The sequence below is a fragment of the Pteropus medius genome, unplaced genomic scaffold (genome assembly GCF_902729225.1).
Source record: "Pteropus medius unplaced genomic scaffold, Ma_sr-lr_union100, whole genome shotgun sequence".
Taxonomy (NCBI): domain Eukaryota; kingdom Metazoa; phylum Chordata; class Mammalia; order Chiroptera; family Pteropodidae; genus Pteropus; species Pteropus medius.
This window is the reverse complement of record NW_024355206.1, coordinates 557,077-577,390: the sequence shown is the minus strand read 5'-3', so window position 1 is coordinate 577,390 and position 20,314 is coordinate 557,077. Positions and strand designations below refer to the sequence as shown.

Genomic DNA, 20,314 nt, shown 5'->3' with positions numbered 1-20,314 from the left:
TGCTCCACTGCAGACTCTGGGCTTGGGTATGGTTGGAGATCAAAGGCCCACTTATGTGCAGTGACATTTCTGAGCACAGGACTGAGTTATAAAACTCTTGAATGGAAGGTTTTGCCACTTGGAACGGCTCGGGATAAAAAAGCAGGGTTTTTATAGAGGCGATTCATGGAACTGCTTATGCTGGTGGAGAATCCAGACTGTTATGACTCACTTTTTCTTTATTGCTTTGGACCAAGAACTGTTGTTTCTTTTGAACTCCATCTGTAGGAGCTGAGCTATAGCCCAGGGTCAAGATAACTCTTTCCGGAAGACAGTGCGGCTTCAGTGACTGTGAACAGGAATGCCCCTTTGTTGGGCTGTGGGTCAAGCTCGCTGGACAAGCAGAATAAGAATTTTATTTTTACCAAGGGATAGAATTTCTTCTGAAAACTGGCAGCATCCTTAATGCTTCTTTATCATCAGATAGGCTTTCCTTTTGTCTGCCTACCATTTTTACTTTCTGACAGCGCAGGCTAAATTTAATTGTGCGACAAGTAGAGGACAGTAGAACAACTCTGGAAAGTAGAAATCAGTGTGTCTGAGTGACTACATATGGAACTACGGACAACAGAAGGGGTCATTTGGAGTTTGGTTTGCCTGAGATCTTTCTAGGTCTCCTGGGAAAAAATGAAAAGATTTTTGGACTGATGGTAAGACCCAGCGGTAGGCAGACTTCTAAGAGAGCTCCCAATGTTCCCCGCCTTCTGGAACTTACTCTAACTTTGTGCTATCTCCTCCTCTTGTGTTTGGGCTAAACCTAGTGACCTGCTTTTCAGGAACAGAATATGACAAAAGTAATGAGATGTCACTTCCATGTTTAGGTTACAAAAGACTGATTTCTACCTTGCTAGGACTCTCCCTCTTGCTGCTACTTTCCCCCCTCTCTTTTGTATTCTTGGCTTGCGTGCTTTGACAAAGCCAGATGTCATGCTGGAGAGGCATGTGTGGCTAGAAACCGAGGATGGCTTCTGAGCAACATACTGCAAAGAATTGAAACCTCCCCCCTGCCTCGGTCCAAAGCCTGTGCAGAACTGCCAACAACCACTGGATGAGTCTGGAAGTGCATCCTGCCCCAGCTGAACAGTGAGTTGACTGCAACCCCTGAAGTCACTTGATTTCTGTCTTGTGAGAGGATCAGAAGCTGAGCAGTGCCTGGATTCCTCATTCCTCAAAACTACGAGATAATAAGTGTGTATTATTTTAATCTGCTAAAAACTGGAATAATTTTAATGCAGCAATACATAACTAATATGCCCATACTGTATTTTAAATTGTGTTTTCTTTTCCCAGTGGTTTGAAATGGCACCAGTGTCAAGTTCCAAGTTACCATTTATATGTGGTTGGGTCTGTTTCCAGTCTTCTTATTCTGTTCTCTTGACCTATTATTTATTTATTTTTTAGGGGGTGCATTTTCTATTTTCTTCACCTAACATTATTTCACAGGAAGTTTTGAGGAAACTTTAAAGGCTGCCAAAAGGTGTCTGGGCCATGGAGAACACAGCTGAAAAAACTGGGGTTTTGAGGAATTTAGATTCCTAGTGATTGTATGTACTAGGTGCAGACTCAAGAGACAGAGACCCCTCCCAAACACTCTGGATTGTCCTTCTCACTAAGTATGATGAACAAACTACATGGCCAGGGTTGTAAGTATGATTGCATACACTTCGGAAAAAGGAAAAGGGACCTTTAGCCTTGTCCTAGTCTTATATTCCTCTTCCTGAGAGTTTATCTGAATGATTGAAATTTTCAGTACAGCATAGATTATTAAAAATTAAACCATATAATAGAAGAGGCAATATACTTATTTATCAGAACAGGAAATAGATTTAAAGAAATAAATGTCATAAAAGACAAAGAAAGGCTATGCAAACAGTCCAGATTCATGGAGTTTAAATACCCAATAGCTAAATGCAATGCCTGAGACTAGATTGGATTTTGGAGACAGGGGAGAAGATGCTATAAAGGACATTACTGGGTCAATCAAAAAAATCAGAATAATAATGAAAGATTAAATAAAAATATATTATTCTTAAATTTACTAAAGTTGATAACTATGCCGAGGGTTATATAAGAGAATGTTCCTAAGGAAATGTATATTGAAGTATTTAGGGGTAAAGAGCATGATAGGCATGACTTGTCCTCAGATGATTCAGAAAAAAATTATGTGCACATATGCGTAACTGTATATGTGTAAATGTGTGGATATGGAGAGGGAACAAACAATAAAGCAAATGGATTAAAAGGTTAAGAGTGGATGAATCTAAGTAAACGCATGTGTTTTTAATACTATTTTTATTGTGCTAATTTTCTTTATATTTGAAACTATTTCCAAATGTTCAAAAATATAAACAAACAAGCAAGCAAAACAAAGAAAAAAGTACCAGAGAGACAAAACAGGTTGTTTACAGGGGAGACTACCTGAGCGGGGAGCAGAGCTCTCATCAGCAAGAATAGAGGCCAGAGGCAATAGAATTATATTTTCAAACTGCTAAAGTAGTTCAACTTTCAGTCTAGTAGTTTTACCCTAACTAAACTATCATTCCAGAGTGAGGGTAAAATAAAAACACTTGAAAAAATAAAAACAGATAATGATTAAAATGATTGCTCATAGCTTCTTGCCAAAAGAACTACTAAAGGATGCACTTCAAGAAAAAGGAAACGTGGTACAGAAGAAACAAGTGGGACCTGAACGGTAAGCACTAGTTTGCTAGATTAAGGAGAATAGCTAATCTGAAGGAATGGGTTTAGTTCTAAGATATTCTAGGCAGAGCGAAAAACAACTTGGGCAAAGACCAGTAGGAGATAAAAAGTATTTGGGAAATTGAAAGTAATCTCTTGGGTTGATATATAGATTGCAGGGGAGAGGGAAAGAGACGCGAGGCAGGAGAGGAAAGCAGAGGTCAAATCACCAAAGGCTTTATAAGGAAGATTAAGGTATGGGTGTTATAAAGGTCAATGAAAAACCGCTAAATGTTAAAGCAGACGGTGTATAATATAATCATATTTGCATTTTAGAAAGATTACCCTGAGGATGAACTCAAGATAAGAGAGACCAGAGGGGTTTCTTTTAGGAGGTTGTTAAGCCGGACTTTGAGTGGATACAGTGAGGCTGGAGAGACATGGCCATAGCAGGAAATATGGCTTAAAGCTGGCAATCCAAAGCTAGCATCCTGTCATGTTACATCAGGTGATGCTGTCAATATAGGACAGCACTGAAAAATGCAAACTGTGATCTCCTTGTTTGATTTTAGCTAGACTGTGAACTCGCTGGGAGCAGGGCGTATTTTGTATTCATCTCTGTCTCTAGTATCTTGAAGGTGCTCAGGGAATAACTATATTCTTAGATAAGTAAATCTCGGCAGCGACATAGTATTATTGATACATGGTTACCTGCATGACCCACCGTTGCTAGGAAAGTTCAATAACAATTGTGAAGTCAATATCTAGAGCTATTATCAGACTGCACATCATGATGGGAACATTTTTAACTGGATTCACTGTGCATATTGAAATACCCAGGCATCTTTTCCTGACTCAGTTCTCTTCTGCCATCTGCTGGGAGAAACATATCGAACATCCCAAAGCAAGACAACGAACGAAGGAAGACAAGCCTAAAAGTTTTATGGGAGAAACTGCACAATACCCTGGACAATTCACAAGGTAAGCGGGGAAACAAGTGTTACATTCATACTGCTTTCCATTTTCAGCTAACCTGCAGTATTTTCCAAAGATAAAATGCTCCTTTCTATATTATTTTCATGCAGACTATGTAAAATATCTGTATTCTCCTTTGAGTTTTTGCAATAACCCTATAATAAACAACCATTATTATCATTGCTACCAGTTTTTACACAAGGAAACAGAAGCCCAGAGACTTAATGAAATGCCAACTTTATGGATGTGGTTCCATAGTGTAGTGGTTCGCACGTCTGCTTTACACGCAGAGGGTCCTGGGTTCACACCCCAGTGGAGCCATGGTCCGTGGTCTAAGGCCATGTCACCCTGAACAAGCCCAATGTCTGATCTCGGAAGCTAAGCAGGGTTGGGCCTAGTTAGCCCATGGATGGGAGACCACCTAGGAAAACCAGGTGCTGTATTATAAGTGATAATAATAATAAATACAAATAAATGCCAACTTTAAACAGTAAATAAGTGGTTGAGTAAGGACTGAAGCCTCCTTCACTCCCAGTTCCATATTTTCCTCATTAAATATCTCAAACAAAATAAGAGAGAGATCAAGAGAGGCTTAGACACTCAAATGCAGCACAAACAGGGCAGGTTTAGTGTGGGTGTGGAGAAGCCTGATGCTTTCTCAAGGTTCAGCCCTTTACTGTGGTTTGTTGGTGTGGGACTTGGGGAGGGGAGAGCAATTCTCCCACATTATAAGGACAATTCAATGTGATGTACCTGAGGGGTTAAATTTTTATAAGTCTATGAAAATTGATAGAACTTAAACCAAGATAGTACCTAAAACCTTTGGTGGACATTGTCAAACAAAATAAATACTGCAATTTTGGCTAATATGCATGGTTAAGACAAAAAAACTGGAACACCATCCTTTTCTCATTTAAACCTGTTATTCTTGTATGAATATATGCTAATACAAATACACACATATTCTTGGTGTTAAAAAAATCCAACCATTCATGTAAAGTAAAATTCTCTCTTACTTTTCCCAAAAACAACCACAGCCAGTGGTATGCTCCCAGATCTTATTTCTCGGTGTTTACACAAACATGTGTGTTCCTACGGTAACCTAGAGTATTGTTTCGTGTTTTATCCAGCTATACGAATAACCTCTTGCTGTACTGTACTGCCCTGCTCTCCAACTGAGGGGCCCATACAGCCCTGACTCATGGGATGTGCTGTTTGGTTTGCATGAGGCCTCATCTCGTTTATCCAAACAACAAATGAAAGATTTATAAGCCTTAATCTACCCCTCTCCATCTTGGTACTAATCTCCAGAAGGAAAGAACTCTTCAATTTTCAGTTCTCTAAAAAGTTAACGAGTGCTAACTTGCTTCTCCAAATGACAAACTGGCACCACTGCACCATTCATCCTACAGAGTATGATGTATTGGTTCCTGCTTTGGTAGAATTTAGTTTGCCTCTGCCACCACCCACCTTTCCTGCCCCCATAGACTCCAATCCTTCATCCATCTCTATCTCCATGCCCACTGCTTTACGGCTTTGCTAATACCCCGACCTTCACCCCTCTCACTTTGGCTTGGGCTCAGCCATGTGACATCCCTTGGCTTATGGGATGTTTGCAGACAAGATGCAAGCATGGGTTAGAAAAATGTTTGTACAGTAGGGTCTGCCCTCCCGTACCTCTGCCATTATCTGGCCAATCTGCTGGTCTCAGGAGAAGGATAAATGACAAGGGGCAAAGCCGTCTCAGTTGACTTGTAGACCCTCAGAGAGAAGCAAAGTCATCTAGCCAGACCCAGACTAGATCAGCTGGACTCTAGTTCATCTGCAGATGGGCGAGTAATAATAAACGATTGTATTAAGCTACTGAGTGTTGGGGAAGTTTGTGATGCAGCTATAACTAACCAATACATACCACCCTCTACCTTCCCAATTCCCTCCTCCTCCTCCAGTTATACCATCCCTTTTGTGCTTCTGCTGTTACCAGTGTAAACTTTTCATTCCATTAACTGCAAAGGGTATCATTTCTCCCCCCATTGTGAACGATAAGTTTATTCTCTCCTCTTCCTTCCACCTCTACTCGGCACTTTCTGATTTCTGATTCCCGTCAGCTACACATTAGCTTTTACACTGAGAAGTTTGATTTCATTCACATTTTGTTTGTAACAGAGATTTTGGACACTTGCTGTTTTCTAAACTCATATATTATGGTGGGAAATTTAGAAAAGATTATTTTAGAGCAAACCCATGAACTCATTTAGTGTGTTTCTCTTCTTTGCAACCACATGATCCTAGATTAATATACTCTGAGTCCTTTGAAAGCTCCCGGGAAGCAAAATGTAAGGAGGAGGAAGAGTGTTGACTATTAGAAACTGGAATTCTCAACTGGTAGGAATGCAATTTTTGGGTCTGTGGAATCTCCTTGACCTTCCCTGACCCCCTCCACACCCATGTGGGTCAGAGGATGTCATGAAGGTCTCCTCCCTGACCTCTTAAAGCACTGGCTCCTTTTATTTCCTCCTTATTCTCCCTCCTAATTATCTGGAACATGAAGAGAACATGAGCTTGGGAATAGACAGTTTTAGGTATAAACAGCCACTTCACCACATCTTGGCAAGTGTAAAATGGGTGAATTCCTTAACTTTTCTGATCTTTCAATTTTGTCAAATAATGAAAATAAATGCTTGTATTATAGGTTTTGGTGTGAAGAGTAAACAAGATGGCAATTGTAAAGCACTTTACATGTCTTCAATCACAGAAGATACCTAACAAAATGTATCAGCCTTCATTATAGTTCTTGGCATCCATCGGCCCGAGATACATGTTCATTTTAATATTTAACTTAAATCAGTCCATTATCCCATACCACTTCGAATCAGAATGTGCTTTTTCTTTTCCTGCTGTCTGTCCTCTTTCCTGTGATAACAATAAGGCTCCTTCTCCTATCAGGGGTACTCTGGCTGTTGTTGCTGGTACTTCCACACAGTGTCACTGTTGAAACAGGCATTCTTGCTTGTCTATCCACCTGATCCAATGAATGCCCAGGGTGATCTTAGGTAAAGAGACAGGTACCTCCGTGGATCGTAGTGATCTGAGAGCAGCTGCTGTATCCCATTTCAGACTTCTGAAGAGATCACCCATGTTTAAGTATTTCTTGTGATGGAATAAAGCTTTGAGCATACCACAGGTATACTCATGACTCAAATAAATGATTTTGGGATTCTACAAAAATTCAATTTGTAATCTCATTAAAGTAACTTTCCAACTAGCAGTGGATTGCAAGAAAAAGGTCATTTGGAGTTAATTCACAGAGAGGTTGAGATTCAGATCAGGCATATTGGAGTTTCCTGCTTGAATTTACACAAACCATTGACAGATGTGACATCTCTGTAGAGTGGGCAGATAGCACTCAGACCCACTCATATCTATCTGTCGTCAAATTCTTTTCAAGGGAGAAAATCCTCATGGATTGCAAAGAATGTCAAATATAATCTGTCTCCAAGTGTTATTCATATACTTAAACACTTTTGTGTAAGAAGTAGCTGCACCTTTAAAACACTGCTTTTGGAATTTCTAATTGGCTCAGCCATTTGAAGTTGAAGATGCAGGTGTCCTATCACACAGCAATTCCATCAGTACCATCGATAAAGATTTATTTCCCAGTCAGCAACCCCAGACAACCAAATAGTGCAAATATAAATGACTTCCAGTGGTTTCATGTTTTGACAAGATGACATCTGAAGAGCAGGAAAAAATTGACCGGGTTCTTATGAGAGAGAAATCAATGCTTTTTGAATGCTGCTGTCAGTAGCTGAAAATGCACATTGGTAGCAAGTTTCTGAATGATGGAGACCATCATGCTGTTTGCCTCACAGACGTTTTCAGAGTAAGCCTATTTGAGAGTCAGAATTTGAACAGGTAAAGATAGCTGTGCGAAGAAGAATCAATGAAGTATTATCTCAAGTAGTTCTTACAGGTGGATGGGAAAATATATGAGAAGGAATCGAACTTTACAGTAATATTTTAACTAGTTTTTTCAATTAACAGAAGTATTGATTCAGGAAGGATGGGAACATTGTAGAATTTATCTGTTATAGGGTAAGTGGAGATTTATAGATAATAATTTGCTTTGCAGACTGACTATTCAAGTAACATGGTAAGAGCATAGGTGATCGCCATAGTGGCACATGCAGAAAATTTTCTTTTATATGGTCACCTATCTGAGGACCTCAGCTCTTCCAAATATGCTGGAAATGTAAAAAGTAGATAAAATCAAATGGGCTTCTGAGCAAAAAGCATGTCACAGACTTCGTAGGCTAAGGCTCATACATTTTACTAAAGTGGCTTCTCACAGTATCACTCAGAACTTAATATTTAATTTTGTGTTCTTGAATAATAAGCCTAGGGGCTGTTTCCTGGGAGAAGGAACAAATTAGAAGTGTGTGTGTGTGTGTGTGTGTGTGTGTGTGTATTTTCACCTAGAACAGCGGTTCTTCACTGGGGATGATTTTGCCTCTCCCCCCACTAGGGGACATTTGGCAATGTCTGGAGACATTTTTGATTATCATGACTGAGGAGGATGGGAAAATTGTTATTAGTATCTAGAAGATGAGAACAGGGAAGCTGATACATACCTTAAAATACACAAGACAGCCTCCCAACCAAGGAATTATCTGGCCCAAAATGTCAATAGTTCTACCCTCGAAACAAGCATAAGGACATCTGCAAGATGTGTGTGGCAGCTTATAAGCTAACAGTGAGGTAGGAAGCAGGAAAATGATAAAAACAGACACACGAGTTTAAAAAAATTAAATTTACAAAAGCACGTCAGTGTGGCATGGTTTACCAAGGAGGCAAAGAACTCTATGCAAGTCAATAACCCCTGAGGCTATCTCTGTATCAGAGCACTCCGTGGTAATGGCTGTTGAAATAATGTTAATATATTCAGTTTAATAAAATAGGTGGGAGATCTTTATTACTTGCAGCTAAGGAGGAATACAGATGGCACAGATAAATAGGCACTTCTGAACTCTGCCTGGAGCTAAGGGACTGCCACCCAGTGTATCGAAGGCAGAATTTATGTGGGAAGTACATGCACTTAGGCATCCCAGTTCTGTCCCTGTGTGACCTTGGACAAATTTTAAATCTCTAAGTCTCTATAAGGATTATAATATCTACCACTCTGAGTGCTATGAAGATTAAATAAAAATATTTGTAAAGCTCTGGATACATAGAAGGTCCTTAATAAATGATAGTTCTTATTACTATAAAATTAAAAATCATTAATATATAATAATAAATATTATAATTTATTTATATTTATGGTATATTTATACAATAAATAATACATGATGAATGAATGATAGTTTTATTGATAATCTAATATCTTGAGGTCTAGATGTTTGGGTATCTTGGCATTTGGTAAAAAAAAGGTCATCAGCACAATGCCAGCGGCCTGACCTCTGGTGGCCAGTTCACTGACCAGTTCAGAGACAGTTGTGATGAGTTTCTAGAGCAGAATGGAGGCATGAGGGTGTTTCTCACTCAGACAGGCCTCGAGGATTGGAAAAGGAGAAATAGGGATAGCCCATATTATTGTCTGTTTTAGAAGATAGTAAAGAGCATGGGTTCTTACTAGCTGGAGCCTGGTGTCCACCGTGGGAACCTCCTGGCCCTGCTCCTGTAATTTCTGAAGAAGTTTGTGTATCTAAAAACATGAGACTTGTCTCAATTGGGACAAACTTTTATTTTTCTCTGAGAGCAGACACGAAGTGGTTAAAAACCAGAGCATTAACACAAGCTCTTTTCTGCCTCCAAGCCTTTGTCCTTATTGCCTCCCCGCCCCCACACCCAGAGAGCTGTTCCCAGCTCTTGAAATTGCCAGGTCTTAGTTCAGACATCACCTCCTGAAAGATTATTCTGACATTCCTATCTAAAGTGGCCCCCTGTTTTCTTTTCTCGCAGTTCACTTTATAATATTTATCTCAGTCTGAAAGTATCTTGTTTCTTTAGGTTTATAGCAAGTCCTCACTTAATGTTGTCAATAGGTTCTGTATCTTTAAGCAAAATAAAGTATAATGAAACCAATTTTACCATAAGCTAATTGATACAAACAAGAGTTAAGTTCCTATGTATCACCATTATAATGATGATGTTATTGGAGGACCTGCCTCCCACAGTAATGTAAGTACCATGACCATAGAGATCTTGTTCATCTGTATCCTCAGTACCTAGCACAATGCTTGGCACAGACAGATGCCCAGTGAATGCTTGTTCTTACACAAATAATTGACTAATGAATAACTGAAAAAACTTACTGATTAGGAAATGTTCTACATGGAAAAATAGCACTCAATGAATTTAATGGCATATTTTGTCCTTCCGTATGAAATATATCTATTTCTATATCTCTATAGGCACACATATGTATAAAATACACATACGTGCACACATGTATATGCATAATATATAGGTGTTATACATAATTTTTTTCTAGAAAAGATGATTCTTTGTAAAATATGCCTGACAGCGTGAAAATATGCAGAACATGAATTTTATGAGCCCTAAATAGCAGGAGAACATTGTGGTTTTGGCTACTAAATTGGAGATTGTTCAGGTTGAGGTCTCAGGCTCAAAGCCTTCATGGAACATTTGCTTTGTCTGAGCAGTATTTGGTCATCTCTCAGGTCCCCGCTTCTGTGTCACACCCTTGCCCTGTGGGGGAGGTGCCCTGCTGTGGCAATCACTGCAGAGGATTTGATGTGCTTGCTTATTTGTCAGTATTCCTCAGCAGGCTGTCGCTCGGTAACAGTGTTCTGTCTCCATTCTCTTCGAGCACCCCACCCCTGGCATACAGCTACAGCTCAGCATGTACATTGGGTGCACTTGGGCACAGGGAAGTAACAGGAGCAGTCTCAGAGATGCTTGGCTGCTACCTTAACTGCTCTGTCACCTTGGACAGGGCCTCAGTCACCTCGTTTGTCAGATAGGGAAAACGGTATCGCCTTCAAGGGTCGTAGGCAAGGCCAAACGAAGACCATAGTGGGAAATACTTTTTAATGGCTATGTTCACTATATTTTAATTTAATTAAATTAATTTTACTGGCTTCCCTAATATTTTCCCAAAGCAGAGACCGGGCCTATCATTTTAGACCACAGGGACTCATCAGGGAGCAGGGCTGTGCTCACTCTGAGTCCCTCCATGGTACTTACACTCAGTAACATTTTCCTGAATGTCTTGATCTGGAAGCAGGGCTCTGAGCTGGTGACGATTCTATGGCGACCCAGAGGATGGGTTAGCATCTGTGATAAGTCAACAGAAAACACTTGCTGAGATCTTTAGATCATTTTTCTTTCCTGATCTTGTAACTGCAGCATGCACGGGGAAGTCGTGAGTCTGAATATTAAACCTGGGGAACTGACGGTGGTTTCTTCAATGAATAATTTTCAATATGATTCTCAGTGTCCCAGAACTTACTGGTGAGACCTCATTGCTTGATTGATGAGGCTTTCACCAAGGCTTTCTTTTTTTTTAATCTTTGAAAAATTTTAGCTTGCTTGCAACCCAGGGACTCCAGGCACAGGCATTCTACTCTCTTCTAGGAAAATGGACCTCTTTCGATGAAATAAATTTGTTTCTAAAGGCTCATTTTGATGTTCTCCCCACCCTTCCCCATCTGCTTTCTGTGATCTCTAAGCCAATGTAAGAAGGCTGCAATAAGGCAGCCCCCTGAACCCTGCAATCTGGAAATAAGGGAAATATGGCTGCTTACAGAAAATTAATAGAAAATTTCATGCTAGACAAGGTTACCGATCTGTGGAATAATTTTCTTGGTAAAGCACAAAACCTCTTGTAAACCAGTCCAATTTTCTTCCTCCAAAAATTTTTAGAAATAGAGCCTTTCTTGGGAAATTGATTAATTTTATCACAGAGACCAAAACTGCAGAGGAATCATTCAGAGGAACATTCTTCAAATAAAAAGAGACACAATATGCTATTGCTAAAGAGCTTATAAAACCATCCTGAGAGTCAATGACAAACATTATGCTCAGCAAGACAGAGCAAGAGCTACTGACAGAATGAGAGTATCATGACAGTGTTAGATGCCAAATAATATCAACTGTGTACAACTCAGAAGAACAATTGCCACTGCCTGAGAATTCTGGGAGAAGCCTGGCTTTACATTTGGATATAGCCATTGAAGTATATTAGTTTCCAGGGGATGCTGCAAAAAATGACCACAGAGTGTTGTGAAGGCCAGAAGTCCAAAATAAATTTTACTGGGCTGAAGTCAAGGTGTTGAAATGGCTACACTCCCTCTGGGGGAGATCCATTTCTTGTCTCTTTCAGCTTCCTGTGGCTGGTCCCTGGCATAAAACCATTCCTGTTTGTGTACTGTTTGCAAGCATCACTTGCTTTCTTCGGCTTGTAATTGCATCACTTCAATCTCTTTATCCATCTTCACATCGCTTTTTCCTCTGTGTGTGGTCAAATCTCTCTTTGTCTCCCTCTTATAAAAAAATGTGCGATGGCATTTAAGGCCTACTCTTGTTACCTAGAATAGCCTCCTCATGTCAAGATGCTTCATTTATTCACATTTGCAAAAACTTTACCAAGTGAGGTAATATTCACAGTTACTAGGGATGAGGGCTGGACATTTTGGGGGCCGCCCATGAGCCCACCATAGAGGTATAGTGGGAATTACTGAGATATGTATATGAAGAAGTACACAATGGCTTTTTATTCTATTTGTCACTGAAATTGCATGTTGCAAGACAAAAGATTTTAAAAATTTAATCTATAATACTTTGTGGACCATGATGTAGACTTAAGTAGAGTTATTGGGAAAAATATTGATGGAGCACCAGCTAATTTACAGCAAGAAAGAGCTTTGTCACATGAATCAAAGAGGTGGCCTTTGAGTGTCAAACCACAAAATGCTTTCTTACAAAGAATAATTGGCACTTAACTGTAGGCCTCCTAATCTTTATTTTGCATTGGAGGAAATACTGAAAATTGTGACTAAGAACAAATTGTGGCCTCTACGTACACATTTTTTCATACTGATGGGAGAAACATGCAGTTAGGGGAATACTGCTTTTGCCCAGTGAATGCACTGTCTTAGGTGGGAATGGTACACGTTTGTCTCAGAAATAAGGGATAAAATTTAAATATTTTTTTCATTATGTTGTTTATGACTTAATTCATAAATATTAGCATCTCAAAGAGTGCAAACTTGGGGTCAAGTTTCTGACATTAGAGGCAGAATATCTTTATGCTGAACGTTTAGGACCAGACAATAGGATTTCTTCAGTAGGCTGAACTACGGTGCAAAGAGTTTGATTGCTTGGAGTTTGATTACCAATGGTTAATGATTTTCTTGACTTGGTAGAGAAAGAAATTAAGAAAAATAAGACATAGTGTTGGATATGAAAAAAAATCCACATTCGCGTCCAAGCACTGCAATAGAACATGAAACAATACTTCCTAGAACCACGGTCAGTGAAAGCGCAAAAAAGGTTTGTATTCAAGGTCATCTCCGAAGCAGAAATGTTTACCCTTTGGCTTCAGATGTGATTGCTGGTCAATATAGGGTCCAAAAGGGCAGTGAAAGTAGTATTCAGTAAGAAACCACTTCATATTTGTTCCAAAATTTAATTAATTTTATTTTTAAACCACTTTATAAAAGTATGATTGATATGTAAAAAGTTCAGTGGGTTTATGGATAAGTATACACCTATGAAATCATTACCACCATCAAGGCTATAAACATATCCACTAACTTCCAAAGAAGAAATCACTTCACTTTTTATTTTATTTCTCAAATATGTATGAGAGACTGCAAACAGTTACTATCAACTTGAACTCTGAGTTGGGATTTTCTAATTTAGTAAAAATATAGAGGATGAAAATCTTGATGCAGAACCTAACCTGTGGCTCAAACTATAGGACACTGAGCAGGATGCAGTGACAATGGTGAAAGATTGGAGAGGATATCATTTCTATAGCTGATAAAACGTCACTTTAAATGCTATATGTTAATTTTAAATATTTAATTTTATGGTTTTTAACATATTTATTATTTATAATGTAAAATTGCTAGTATTTTAAAATATTTTTATAGTTTATTTTTGTCTACCAATTCTATTCTCTATCAATTATTCTTGCCATTGATCAAATGTTATTACTCTTAATTTTAGTAAATTTTATTGTTAATAAACATATCTTAATATTTAATACTAATTACATCTGCTAAATTGGATTATCTAACACAGTAACCCACATTTTTGCTGGGCAAGTATTAAGCTCTCTGTACATGGAACAATTTGAGAATCTCTTCCCCATTGAATCCTACTCAAAGCTAGGCACTGGGGAAAAAAGATGAGCAGAATATGCTCTCGCTGATACCAAGAGTTTGAAGTCTAAGTGGGAGATAAACATATGAATAAATTACCAGAATCATAAGGCAGTGTATGATTTGTAATTACACCAAGAAATTTGTGTTTGCCTACGATCACTCAACAAGTAGCAGAATTAAACCCAGGAGAGGGTTCTCTGACTGTATCGTTGTCTCAGTAGTTTTAAATTTTAATGTTCAATTTGGAAAATTTTAAACATATACAAAACAGAAGAGAATAGTATGACAAGCCACCATTTACTCATTACACAAATTAAAAAATGATTAAATGTATGGTCATTCTTATTTCATCTATATTGCCAACTACTTCTTCCCACTCCATTCCCTGGATTATCTTGAAGCAAATCCCAGGCATATTATTTCATCCATAAACATTATCAGTCTATAACTTTAAAAGATATGTGCTTAAAAAATCCTGCAATATCATTAAATGACTCAGAAAATTATTTCTTTCTAATCTTGAATATTTGATCGGTGTTCTAAATTTCCCTTATTGTCTTATAAAAATGCATGTGTGTGTGTGTGTGTGTTATGTGTGTGTGTGTTTAGACTTGGTTTCTTGGGATCAGGATGCAAATAGGACCTATACATTGTATTTAATTGATTTACCTTTTAAGTGTCTTATTGCTAGGTTTCTTTTCTTTTTTCTCTTTTTAACCATTAGGGAAAAAATTCAGTGTGGCTTAATTGATCCATTTTTGCTTTCCTGTTTCTGGAATCTGACATATTTATGGAAGATTCCCTCACTCCCAGGTTAGATATGTTCATCCATGTTTTCTTCTGTATCGTTTCATATTTTATTCTTAAACCTCTGATCCATTTGGAATTTATTTTAGAGAATAGAGTGAAAAATAAATCTAATTTTGTATTTTTCCAAATGACTACCCAAATTTCTCAGCATTATGTATAAAACATCTATTCCCACATGCTTTTTAAATTTCCTCATCCTGTTCTTCAAGGGAGAACATTAGTGTGAGAGAGGTGGACACATCTTATTCAAACATTCTAACAAATAAAGAAACCCATATGTACTTATGTAGAAAATGTCCCTCAATTATTATTAAAGTAAAAAAAAAAGATGTAGAAGAGTATGGATTATGAATCAACTTTTGCTTAACAATTATTTATTTATATACAGGAAAATATCTGGAGTATTCTTCAAACTGTCAATAATAGCCAACTGTGGTTACTTCTAGTGGTGGGATAGAGGGGGTAGAGTTTTAATTTTTTTCTTTGTATAATTTAGCAGTTTTTTTTTTTACAATGAGAATATATTTGTGTAAGAAAATACAAGTTTGAAAAAAAAATAGGTTATTAGCATATCCTGAACTTCATTCAACAAATGCTTATCGAATTCCTCTGTGTGCTCCGTGTCTGTATGTTTCCCCACCCCGTATTTTCAAATCATCCACATTCCTGTTTCTCAGTTTCCTCCTTTCAGAAAAAAGAAAGCTTCAGAATGCAACTCAGGACTGAGTTTCTGTCCCCACTTCTCCAGGCTAGCTTGTGAATTTGCGCTGGTACACGACTTCTCTATGGGGGGTTCAATCAGATCCTGTCTGCCTTGTGTTGTCCATCTCTGGAATTCTGTGATCTGATAATATCCATGTGCACTCTGCATGCATCATCTGACCAGTCCCATTCTAGACAGGTTGGCCAATTGCAATAAGTTCTTATCCTTCCAGCCTTATTGGGAAATAGTATGCATTGAACATTTATTCTTTCCATTCTGCAGACAAGGATAGTGATTTATTTAACTTATATTTAGTACCTATCATAGTTGGCAAATGGCAGGGCAATTTTTTGGAGGGAAATTAAGAAGGCATTACATAAACCCCTTGAATAAGTTTTGTTGTTGTTGTTGGACATTGAGGTGATTCTATTTCCTTCAATAACTTTTTTTGAGTAATAAGTTTTTTAATATAGTCTTTTTTATGAGTACTGTGCAATTGCATTATAAATGTCTTCCACTTAAGTGACTTCAGCTATATGTAGGTGATTCTAGCGCTTATTTTTCATACAGCATGAACTTTAAATACAAGTGGACTCCCTCATCTGTTGCTTAGCTGAAGAAACAGCTATATGTTCCAATGCCACAGAAAATACTGGTTGGATTGATCAATGTATGCCTGAGTACTGAATTTATGACTTTTACCATTAAAGACTGCCACCAGAAGCAAATTCTGACATAGAACATATTTCTATTTTAATATATGTTTAACAAAAAAATATAGCAGCAGAAGCTAAAACTCATCTCTAATCCCTCTACACGGAGACGACAATTGCAATGATTGTTAAGGGTATATAGCTCTCTAGTATTTATTCTATGCACATGTTTGTGTGGCAGGATACACGTTTGAAATGTTATTCTAGGTACTTTCTCCCACTGCATTTCCTTATGCTCTACCCTGGGTCATCACTCACCTCCTTCACGTCATCACTTCTTAATGTTTCAACATTGCCTTGTGAAACTTTTGTCGGAATTAAGAGCCTTGCACGTCAAATTCTGGGATGTGAATATTTTGAAAGTTCATGTTTCAATGAGTTTGGTGCATAAAATTGCATAGAAGAGAAGAGGAGCTAGGAGATGAGGAATCCTCAGCCTGGGGGAAGGCTCAGTGAGGACACAGAGCACTTGCTAAGAGAGAGATGGGTGGGTCTGAGAGTGACTATGTGGACTGGAGGGGACTCAGAACTGAGCTGCTGCCCAGCCTCTGCCCAAATAAGCACCATCTGTTGCTGGCAATGGAAAGACTTGAGAAAGCTGCATCAGGCCCCACTGACCACTGTCTCATGCGAGTAAACATTGGCATTACCAGTCCTAAGGAACTAATTCAGTGTTCCCTCCTTGCCATCACACTAGGAACACCCAGGATCAGCCAGTAAGTTTCTGGCACATTGGTCAATTGGCATGAGTGTTGTCCATCTGTTCCCTGAGACACTGCTAGCCTCCATCTGAATTACCTTGTGTGGCCTGGCCTGCTTCATTGGTCAACACTTGTGAGCCCAGCTGAAGCCTGGGCTCTAGGCACCTGGAGGGGCAGTGGTGAGGTCATATAGAAAGATCCAGTCATGCTTCTTTAGTGCAACTGTGTGCAATCAGCTCTCTGGGGCACCCACCTACCTATTAGACATCTAAAATTGGGATCGCATGGTGTGGCCTGTTTGGAGACCCTGCCTTTCCACAGCATTTTCTAATCATGCACTCTCCTCCTGTGGTTAAATGTTCTCTCAGAATGATTTCAATGGTTTCAGAGCATGTGCAGTTACAATGATTTACTTTAAAAATCCTTTCTTGTTGGATATTCAGGGGATTCCTTAGTGTTTTGCTGCTACAAATAATGTAATAATGACTCTCCTTGTGAAAACTTTGTGAACGTCTCTGAATTAAAAACAGATTCTTAAAAAACGGCGAGCAATCACAAGATAAGTACTGTGAACATTATTGTTGGGGTTTCGGCCTAACTCTCCAGAATTATTAGCGGCCCATAAAGCAGCTGAAGTCCCAGCTGCATTGCAGATGGGTTAAGTATGAACCTAACACAGTGGATGGAGGAAGAAAGGCAGACACAGGAATATAAGATTGCCATGGAAACATGCTCCCTGGCTAAACACACATCTTGTCATCTAACCCATGTCTCTGAGTCTATGATGACCTGTGTATGTGAAATGAGGTATCACTTTGTGCACAGCAATTTCAGGAGAGACTCTGCAGTCTCCAGTAGCCTTTGCCATCTCCCTGTGACTCAGCAAGTCCAGTCTGAGTTGTCCTCACGCATGAACAGAAAAGCCATGAAATATTAAGGCTTTGTTACTGACTCTACTGCAAACACCTGGTGAGCATCAATCCCTTCCAAATCAATAAGCTTTACATTATGCATAAAAGAGCCACAAAGTCACACTTATCATTCTCCTTTGGGTTACAGGGTGGGAGAACTAGAGGCACAGACCCGAGGAAGATGTCAATCCTGGAGGGGTGCAATTCCCTTTCTCAACCTTTTTACTGTAGAACAAGTTCGATCAGTGTCCGAAAAGAGGTGTTACTCATCAAATAACTCAAGATTTGGAAGCCTAATGTTTGGAGAGGCCCAATGAGTCAGTTTGATTTTTCCCCTCTTTGATGGTAGAAAAAGAGGAAAGATAGAATTTTAACATATTTTATCTTTCTTTACATATGAGGAACATATACTCATTATAGTAAATTTGGGTAATGCAGAGATATTAAAAAAAATTCCATTTAAATAGAATTTCAGCATAGTTTTAGGTTTGCAGCAAAATTGAGCACAGAAAGTTTGCAGAGTTCTCATATATCCCCTAACCGCACACATGCATAGCCTCCCCCATTATCAATACCCCCAGTGGTACATTTCTTATAATCAATGAACCTTTACTGGGACATCATCATCACTCAAAGTCCATAGTTTACCTTAGGGTTCACTCTTGATGTACATTCTATGGGTTTGGACAAATGTATAATGACATCTATCTACCATACACCTGTCATACAGAGTAGTTTCACTGCCCTAAAAATCCTGTGTTTCACCTATTCATCCCTGTACTTTGTCTATTTCTGTGTTAGTATTTAAAATGAGTTTCTTGTGGACAACATAGAGTCGAATCTTGTTTTTTTGATTCACTTTGTCAATGTCTATCTTTTAATTGGTATATTTACACTATTGACATTTAAAGTGATAACTGATATAGTTGGATTACTAGCTACCATATTTGTATTTTCTATTTATTGTCCTTGTTCTTTGTTCCTATTTTTGTCTTCCACTCTATTTTTTTTTGTATTTGTGGTTTTAACTGAGCATTTTATGATTCCATTTTCTTTCCTTTCTTAGCATACCAACTATATATATATTTACTTTCTATAGTGTTTTAGATAGAGTTCGCAATATATATTTACAGCCAGTTCAAGCCCACTTTCAAATAACACACCTCACAATAACATAATATTCCGACCTCTTTTCTCTTTTTTCTTTCCTATATCTTGTATCATTGCTGTCATTCACCTTATTTATAAGGTATGCTTATAAATGCTATTGCTTATGTATTAAAAATATTTATGCATTATATGGAACATAATAGTCAAATACATTGTTGCTATTGTTATTTTTTGCAAACTTTTATCTGTAAGATCAATTAAGAATAAGAAAAATAAAAGTTTTTATTTACCTTCATTTATGCTCTTCTCTCACACTTTTCCTTTCGGAGTTGCTGACCTAGATCAATTTCCTTATGTTGATGGAGAGGACGTGACTGCCGGCTGACGCACGAGCTGGACCTGGAAAATTGCAGGCTCCTCACTCTGTCCTTGGATCGTACGCTCTGTCCACCATTCCCACAGTGGGAGTCAATTTCAAGGATGCAGCCTTGACAGAGCAGCGAGAGGTTGTGGAAACCATCCGAACCGTACACGTGACTCATTAAGGCCGCTATAGGAACTTTTAAGATTCTGGCCGGTGGCGCGGACATCTCTTCTTGCGGTGCCCAAGACAAGCCTCGTATGCACGTTCCCTTGCTTGTTAAAAGCCACCTACCACTCCGGAGTGGCCTCCCTCTGTCTTAGGTCTATCCTTTTCCTCTGTGTACACGAGCCGCTTTCCGATTTCACTCAAGAGGCTCCCGAGGTTTCAGACCACCGCCTTCTCTCTGAAGAACTTCTTACAATGTTTCTTGCAAGGCAAAGTCTACTGGCAACACACTTCATTTTTCTTTGTCTGAGGAAGTAGTCGTTCTTCACTTTTGAAGGGTAATTTCAGTTCTCGGGATACAGACTTCTAGGCTGGTGTTTTGTTTTGTTTTCTCTCAACACTTCAAATATTTTCTTCTCTTCTTGTTTGCATGGTTTCCGAGACGTTCGATGGCATTTTAAACTTTGCTCCTGTACAGGTGCGGTATTTTCCCCCTCCGGCTTCTTTGAAGGTGTTTACTTTTTCTCTGCCGTTTTGAGTATGATATGCCTATAAACAAATCCAAAAGGCACTAAAGCGGTGAAAAGGAGAAACCTTTTTCAGGTCACGCTTTTCACACCAAGCAGAAAAGCAAAGCGTGCTTCTCTCACGTGCTTCTTCATTCCCGCCCAGGTTCCTCATTATGCATTTTAGAGGTACCAAAGCTCGTTCCGATTGGCCCGAATCCTGATCGGTCAGTATTACGCATCCTGATTGGTCGTTAAGGAACAGTCCTGATTGGACGGGGCC

General features: G+C 38.8%; 1 long non-coding RNA gene across 1 annotated transcript in view; it reads right to left on the bottom strand.

The window, feature by feature from the left end:
* The window catches only part of LOC120599383 (uncharacterized), a 33,527-nt gene extending 14,206 nt beyond the window's left edge, over window positions 1-19,321 (bottom strand). Inside the window, exons 1-2 of the long non-coding RNA XR_005651889.1 lie at window positions 19,287-19,321; window positions 10,903-10,992 (exon numbers count right to left, since the gene is read on the bottom strand). This is a non-coding gene — a long non-coding RNA (uncharacterized LOC120599383). The remainder of the gene's footprint in view (window positions 1-10,902; window positions 10,993-19,286) is intronic.
* Window positions 19,322-20,314: the final 993 nt, after the last annotated feature.